At 38.7% G+C, this 8,975-nt stretch overlaps 1 gene segment (V, D, J or C); it reads right to left on the bottom strand.

Annotated features, from left to right (window-relative positions):
* The window catches only part of LOC110132584 (immunoglobulin kappa constant-like), an 87,407-nt gene that overhangs the window by 38,221 nt on the left and 40,211 nt on the right, over positions 1 to 8,975 (bottom strand).

The raw sequence follows: 8,975 nt of genomic DNA, 5'->3' as shown, positions 1-8,975 counted from the left end.
TTCAGAGAGATAGTGTTTGCTATAAGCCTGTTGGAAATAAATTCCATGCCTGTGGTTCTATTTTCCTCTTTCTAGCAGCAGTGTGCCTAGTTATCTCCCTTGGGGAATGATTGAATCAAATGGATTGAAGAGTTTATCTTCCAGATATCCCTTTCCTTTGATGCTTAATGATACTCCCCAAGGGCACTTCTGAAGAAGTCACATTTTTCTCTTTTCAAATTAGAAAGGAGTAACACTGAATTGCAAGGAGAAATATCAATAACCTCAGATTCACAGATGACACCACCCTTATGCAGAAAGTGAAGATCTAAAGAACCTCTTGATGAAAATGATAGAGGAGAGTGAAAAAGTTGGCTTAAAACTCAACATTCAGAAGACTAAGATCATGGCATCTGGTTCCACCATTTCATGGCAAACAGATGGGGAAACAATGGAAACAGTGATAGACTTTATTTTCTTGGGCTTCAAAATCACTGCAGATGGTGACTGCAGCCATGAAATTAAATGACTCTCGCTCCTTGGAAGAAAAGCTATGACCAACCTAGACAGCATATTAAAAAGCAGAGACATTACTTTGCCAACAAAGGTCCATCTAGTCAAAGCTATGGTTTTTCCATTAGTCAAGTATGGATGTGAGAGTTGGACTATAAAGAAAGCTGAGCGTTGAAGAATTGATGCTTTTGAACTGTGGTGTTGGAGAAGACTCTTGAGAGTGCCTTGGACTGCAAGGAGATCAAACCAATCAATCTTAAAGAAAATCAGTCCTGCATGGAAGCAACCTAGATGCCCATCAGCAGACGAATGGATAAGGAAGCTGTGGTACAGCAATCAGGGCAGAAAAAGAAGTAAAAGGAATCCAGATAGGAAAAGAAGAAGTGAAACTCTCTCTGTTTGCAGATGACATGATCCTCTACATAGAAAACCCTAAAGACTCTACCAGAAAATTACTAGAGCTAATCAATGAATACAGTAAAGTTGCAGATATAAAATTAACACACAGAAATCTCTTGCACTCCTATACACTAACAATGAGAAAACAGAAAGAGAAATTAAGGAAACAATACCATTCACCATTGCAACAAAAAGAATAAAATACTTAGGAGTATATCTACCTAAAGAAACAAAAGACCTATACATAGAAAACTATAAAACACTGATGAAAGAAATCAAAGAGGACACAAACAGATGGAGAAATATACCGTGTTCATGGATTGGAAGAATCAATATTGTCAAAATGGCTATACTACCCAAAGCAATCTATAGATTCAATGCAACCCCTATCAAACTACCAACGGTATTTTTCACAGAACTAGAACAAATAATTTCACAATTTGTATGGAAATACAAAAAACCTCGAATAGCCAAAGTAATCCTGAAAAAGAAGAATGGAACTGGAGGAATCAATCTGCCTGACTTCAGACTCTACTACAAAGCCACAGTCATCAAGACAGTATGGTACTGGCACAAAGACAGAAATATAGATCAATGGAACAGAATAGAAAGCCCAGAGATAAGTCCACGAACCTATGGTCACCTTATCTTCGACAAAGGAGGCAAGGATATACAATGGAAAAAAGATAACCTCTTTAACAAGTGGTGCTGGGAAAACTGGTCAACCACCTGCAAAAGAATGAAACTAGAACACTTTCTAACACCATACACAAAAATAAACTCAAAATGGATTAAAGATCTAAATGTAAGACCAGAAACTATAAGACTCCTAGAGGAGAACATAGGAAAAACACTCTCTGACATAAATCACAGCAGGATCCTCTATGACCCACATCCCAGAATTTTAGAAATAAAAGCAAAAATAAACAAATGGGACCTAATGAAACTTAAAAGCTTTTGCACAACAAAGGAAACTATAAGCAAGGTGAAAAGACAGCCCTCAGATTGGGAGAAAATAATAGAAACAAAGGATTAATCTCAAAAATATACAAGCAACTCCTCCAGCTCAACTCCAGAAAAATAAATGATCCAATCATAAAATGGGCCAAAGAACTAAACAGACATTTCTCCAAGGAAGACATACAGATGGCTAACAAACACATGAAAAGATGCTCAACATCACTCATTATCAGAGAAATGCAAATCAAAACCACAATGAGGTACCATTACACGCCAGTCAGGATGGCTGCTATCCAAAAGTCTACAAGCAATAAATGCTGGAGAGGGTGTGGAGAAAAGGGAACCCTCTTACACTGTTGGTGGGAATGCAAATTAGTATAGCCACTATGGAAAACAGTGTGGAGATTTCTTAAAAAGCTGGAAATAGATCTGCCATATGACCCAGCAATCCCACTTCTGGGCATACACACCAAGGAAACCAGATCTGAAAGAGACACGTGCACCCCAATGTTCATCGCAGCACTGTTTATAATAGCCAGGACATGGAAGCAACCCAGATGCCCATCAGCAGACGAATGGATGAGGAAGCTGTGGTACATATACACCATGGAATATTACTCAGCCATTAAAAAGAATTCATTTGAATCAGCTCTAATGAGATGGATGAAACTGGAGCCAATTATACAGAGCGAAGTAAGCCAGAAAGATAAAGACCATTACAGTATACTAACACATATATATGGACTTTAGAAAGATGGTAATGATAACCCTATATGCAAAACAGAAAAAGAGACTCAGATGTATAGAACAGACTTGTGGACTCTGGGAGAAGGCGAGGGTGGGATGTTTCAAGAGAACAGCATTGAAACATGTATATTATCTAGGGTGAAACAGATAACCAGCCCAGGTTGGGTGCATGAGACAAGTGCTCGGTCCTGGTGCACTGGGAAGACCCAGATGGATCGGGTGGAGAGGGAGGTGGGAGGGGGGACCAGGATGGGGAATACATGTAAATCCATGGCTAATTCATTTCAATGTATGACAAAAACTACTGTAATGATGTAAAGTAATTAGCCTCCAACTAATAAAAATAAATGGAAAAAAAAAAGAAAGCTGTGGTACATATACACTATGGAATATTACTCAGCCATTAAAAAGAATTCAGTTGAATCAGTTCTAATGAGATGGATGAAACTGGAGCCCATTATACAGAGTGAAGTAAGCCAGAAAGATAAAGACCATTACAGCATACTAACACATATATATGGAATTTAGAAAGATGGTAATGATAACCCTATATGCAAAACATAAAAAGAAACACAGATGTACAGAACAGAATTTTGGATTCTGTGGGAGAAGGCGAGGGTGGGATGTTTTGAGAGAACAGCATGGAAACATGTATATTATCTATGGTGAAACAGATCACCAGCCCAGGTTGGATGCATGAGACAAGTGCTCGGGCCTGGTGCACTGGGAAGACCCAGAGGGATCGGGTAGAGAGGGAGGTGGGAGGGGGGATCGGGATGGGGAATACATGTAAATCCATGGCTGATTCATGTCAATGTATGGCAAAAACCACTACAATATTGTAAAGTAATTAGCCTGCAACTAATAAAAATAAACAACAAAAAAAAAGAAACTCAGTCCTGAATATTCATTGGTAGGACTGATGCTGAAACTCCAATACTTGGGTCACCTGATGGGAAGAACTGATGCACTGGAAAAGACCCTGATGCTGGGGAAGATAGAAGGCAGGAGAAGGGGATGACAGAGAATGAGATGGTTGAATGGCATCACTGACTTGATGAACATGAGTTTGAGCAAGCTCTGGGAGTTGGTGATGGACAGGGAAGCCTGGAGTGCTGCAGTCCATGGAGTCACAAAGAGTCAGACATGTCTGAGTGACTGAACTGAACACTGAATTAGGCCAGGCACCATGGTTGGAGAGTGACCACAGGTGCACAGATGAGTAGGACCCTGGCTCATCATCCCCTTTCGCTACCTTCAGTGTACTGATACCATATCCATGAGGACAGACAGTGGTTCTGTCCATGCAGGCAGTGAACTTTTCCTTGGCTGATTCTCTATTCTCTACACCACTCCATTCTGCACAAAGTTTCTGTCTCACCCAGACTCAGGTCATTCTCTCCTTAACACTTTGTGAAAACTATGTTCATACTCCTGATATAAATGGAATATAGTCTGGAGATGCTTGTGTTCCTGAGAGTTGTGCACATGTTGTGGATAGAGCTTGGTCCAAGGATTTCTTGCAGTAGAGACTGAGCAACTCTTTAGGGTACGTTTTCTAGTTCTGATTCTTATTTCTTATAAATCTGATCCTTTGCTTAAAGCAGTAAAACCTTTATTCTTTCCCAACATTTTTCTACATCTCCAGGAAACAGTTTTATTGATACTACCCAAAGTTTCAAATGAATCTTCATCCATTCAGAAATTATGGCTTTGTCCATATCCAGATGATATCCACTCAGTGGTCCAAACTTTATCATGGCAGAATGAAAAAAACACAGTGTATGTCATAGGGACAAATAGTGTTGCTTCATATTGTTTGCATGTAATATATATGATATATTTATCAGACATGTATAAATATGCATATCTGTGCCTAGATGATCCAGAAAGCTAATAGTCACCAGCTTAAAGATTACTTGCACTGAGCTTGCCCACTTTAAAAATATTATGATCCAAAACTATCAGTATTATTTCTATGGCTCTCAAAAATTATGTTTGAGATTTTGCAGAGAAGAGATAAAGAATCAGAAGCAATGGAAACTTGTCCTGTGATGTTGTTGTTGTTGTTGCTTTTTTAGGGAGTACAGGAGGTGTAAAGTCAGGAGAAGATTTACAGAAGTGTTCTTCCTTACATTCACATCTCTCTGTAGAGGTGGACAGACGATCATCTAGGAATACCTGACTTCTCTAGAGAAGTTTTGTTTGCTCCATACAAAATACTTTTATTACAGACTGAGGTTTTGAGTCACATACTAGGAGGCACTGAGATGTAGAGGAAAGAACTGGAGTAATAGGTAGGAGTGTTCAGCCCTTAAGTGGTTGGAGAGGCACAGTAGCTGTTGGAGTAACATGTGTATTCAAAGTATTCTGTATTATCATGATGGAGAAAGGTGTCGTCTACCATATTGACTTCTGGAAGATTAATAGGTTATTTTGCAGTGAAGGACTATTCAGTTTTTGTCAAATAGACTTTTTAAAAGCTCAGATGTCCTCTTTGAAAAACGTGATACCTTTAATTTAAATCTCTTTAAATAGAGCTTCATAACCAGATAGAAATCCCTTTATATCTTGTTAAAACACAGATTCTCATCATTAGCCATAAGTCAGGGCCTGCTGTTTTACAGTTGTAACTTTCTAATTTATCGACTTTAGCATTTCCATCTAGGTTAGCCAAAATCAGGTCTTTCCTGCCTCCACATCTAATAAGTGAAAGGTTGTTGCTGAACGATAAGACGCCGGGATTCTTGGCCTCTGGTGGAGACAAATTCAATCCAGGGCCAGAGACGAGGCTGGATCGCTCAGAGCTCTTGTGTAATAAAGTTTTATTAAAGTATAAAGGAGATAGAGAAAGCTTCTGACATAGGCATCAGAAGGGGGCAGAAATAGTACCCCCCTGCTAGTCTTCAGTTGGATGTTATATAGTCACTGGCAGTCTGTTGATGAAAAGAAAGGAATGTCTTTAAAACTCAGAATGGCACCAGGCCCCTCATCCATAAGATGCATTTTGTGATAATCTTGGCACCAGATGATTCATCCCAGGCCATAAAATGATTGACTTGAATCTTGTAGAAGGGCAGATTACCATACAAATAGTTTCATTTACATAGATTAGGGGAAAAATATCTGAGTATAACATACTGGTTTGTCAAGTAGGTTCCGAGCCATTTGGCAAACAGACTTGAAGACAGAGTCTGGGGTAAATGCATAGCACATTAATATAGTTTAAGACAAACATTTCCATAAGAAAAATGTATTGGTTAACTCAAGGTTTGAGAATAGTTAGCTTCAGGTGAAACCAGGTGTCATGGCAACACAGTATTTTAAGAGAAACCTTCTTTTAAATTTGTGTAGAGAAGGAAAAAAATATCGCTAGTTTGTTTCCTCCTGCCACTTAAGAGAGATAAAAATGTCTGACACTTGCAGCCTATTTCCTCCATTTGGAGACCCCTGGCCTTCCTGCCTGTTACCCTCTCAAAAGTACCACCTGACTTTCTAGCTCTGTGTGCCATTATATGCACAAATCCATGTACACGTTTCCTGAGCTCTTCAGATTATATTGCCTGTGCCTTTTATCCCATTTGACCCAAGCTTCCCTTTAGAAGCAGAGTTCTTCCCTGGAGCAGATGGTCACCTATACTCTTGGATGGACTATGTTCTCTAAACATACATATTCTTCCACCATTGTGTATCATCCAGTCCTGAAGAGAGGCATGTTATGAACATGTAGGTCATTAGCGTGCAAGCCAGAGAAGGATACCGCGCTGCAGGAAGGTGAGGCTGGATGATGCACACAGAGAACTGAAGCCCACCCAGCTCTAAAAGGGCGTCCAGGTGGGATAGTTGGGGAAAGCTGGCATGAAAGTTTGAACTTAGAGTGTGGCAAAGAGGGTGACTTCACATATGAGTAGGGCATTCACTTGGGCGGGGAAGCTCAGTGCAGTAGTCAGAGCCCAAGCTGGATCATGTAAGGGGTACAAAGTGGTGGGGTGTGGGCAAGAAGCATCACAGCTGAGCAAAATATGTGAGTGTATGGGTGTAGAGTTGTCTGCAGGGCTAGTATATGACACTGGCAATAAGAGATTGGTTTCATCTGTGAGGGGTTGTTGATTACATGAGTAAATATGTTAAGGTTAACTCAAAACAAGACTCTCGTTGTGAAGATGCAAATAAGGTAAGAAAATTTAGTAGAATTAGTTATTTTTTTGAATTTTATTTGAAGATAGTAATGTAAACTCATGTGGCATAACGTTAAAGATACAAATGTACTTATAGATACATAGTTAATTGGCCATGGGATGAGAGCCTGGATTAGGTTAAACTTGAAATCCTGGATGGATGAGATCTCCTGAGTACTGATTCTCTCTAAGTGGGCTCAAGATCAAGACTGTAACATCTGGAGAATTGCTGTGAGTTGCAGTGTGGACAGGGAGGGTGGAGGCAAGGCTGGCCCTGCCATTACTATCACAAGGCCACTGAGTCCCTAAGCCCTCATGTAGTGTCTGAAAAGAAAGAAAACTTTGAAAATCTATGTCTATGTCACAGAGTAGGAAAGCCCATTCATGCAGAGTGGTTCTGCAGTCATTTATATCAATCATAGCCCATAGATTGGCTGTTATATGGTTAAAAGATATTCAATCCCTTTTGATATCATTGCTATCAAAATCCATTAAAAATATATCCACAAAAGCAAAGTTATTCCTATTTAGGAAATGAAGATACTATAATTTATGATGAGAAACAGATTATGAAATGCATGTGAACACAGGTCTAATCAAATATATATTGACCATTGCTGCTACTTATTTTATAGCAATAATTTGCTATAATTCTTTAAAAAGTGTGTGTTTATGTGAATGTACATGTGTGTGTGTGTTTGTATATGTCCAAATCCTTTCTGTTTCTATGCTTATTCCCAAACAAGATCATGTTCTGTTTATGTCCCTGGATATGTTCCTGTATCTCTTGGTTTATAGTCTATCAGAACTTGAATAAAATTTGTACCCAGCTGTTGTGTGAGGGTTGTAAAAGTCTTAATTGTGTTGAATTGGTTCATAGGGCTTTTCAGGCCTCTATATATTTCTACTTTTCTGTCTATTCATTCTATTAATTTTTGAGAGTTTGGTATTGAAACTCCAACTAAAAATCTCCATTTATCTGCTGAAAAAATAGTTGTAGTATATAGTGGAATTATATGTAATTTTGCTCTGTGTTTTCTAAGTCTCCAGTAAATGTGTTATGATACTTTCATAATTAAAAAAATGAAAATGATGGAATTAGAGACCCACCACAATCATCTTAAATCTAGATCCTCACATTTTGATAATGATATTAAAGTGCCTATTGTCATGTGGGGAAAAAAAAAATCATGGTCTGTCTCAGGCTAGTAACTAAGACAATAAATTAATTTAAACCTCAGGTTAAAGATTTTTAATGATTTAATTTCAAAATATTATTTGATAATCCTTTAAAGTAGTGAATTTTCTCCCCAGGAAAATGCTTGTATATAGAATATTTGACCAAGGTGTCATTATAATTCTCCAGAATAAGAACAGATCTCTTTTAAGCACGATTATTTTACATTTCCTAGGTCTTGATGTTGTAGTGTAAAATAAAACGGTTTCACTAACACTACCGAAACATACTGATTGACCTTGGAGGATTATTTGGTAGATTTTCAGGTGTAATTAACAGAAACCACAACTTCACTGCATTAAATAACAGAGTAGTCAAAAAAAAGATGACGTCCTGAGCAGGAGGCTGAAAGACAGGCTTAATCTAGTGTGTACTTTATATCACGAAGATCAAATTTCTTTCTACCTCTCTATTTCCCCCTCCATTGTGCTAATTTCATATGAAGAGAAACTTTAGGGCAGATTGCAATAGATCTCAGGAATATGTGCTCTTTGCTTAATATGTGATGTCCATCCATGCATCCATCAGATATCTGAACATCTCTCCATGTGGCCAAGCTTAGGAGATGACCATCCTGTTACTGGTTACTGCAGATCATTGCAGTCAAGCACATGGCATGTCTGAAAGGTCAATGTACTGTCTCGCATTTCATCCCTGGAATTGTCTTGGAATCCGGATTCCTAAAGTCAGTCTAGAGGAACTAAAGAGCCTCTTGAAGAAGGTGAAAGAGGAGAGTGAAAAAGCTGAGTTGCAACTCAACAGTCAAAAAACCAAGATCATGGCATCTGGTCCCATCACTTCATGGTAAATTAAAGGGGATAAGATGGAAACAGTGACAGATTTTATTTCCTTGGGCTCCAAGATCATTGCAGACTCTGACTGCAGCCATGAAATCAAAAGATACTTGCTCCTTGGAGAGAGAAGCTATTACAAACCCAGAAGCATTTTAAAAAGCAGAGACA

Source organism: Odocoileus virginianus, chromosome 2, assembly GCF_023699985.2.
Source record: "Odocoileus virginianus isolate 20LAN1187 ecotype Illinois chromosome 2, Ovbor_1.2, whole genome shotgun sequence".
NCBI classification, from domain to species: domain Eukaryota; kingdom Metazoa; phylum Chordata; class Mammalia; order Artiodactyla; family Cervidae; genus Odocoileus; species Odocoileus virginianus.
Note: the sequence above shows the minus strand (reverse complement) of the source record. Positions and strands in the feature narration are given on the sequence as shown.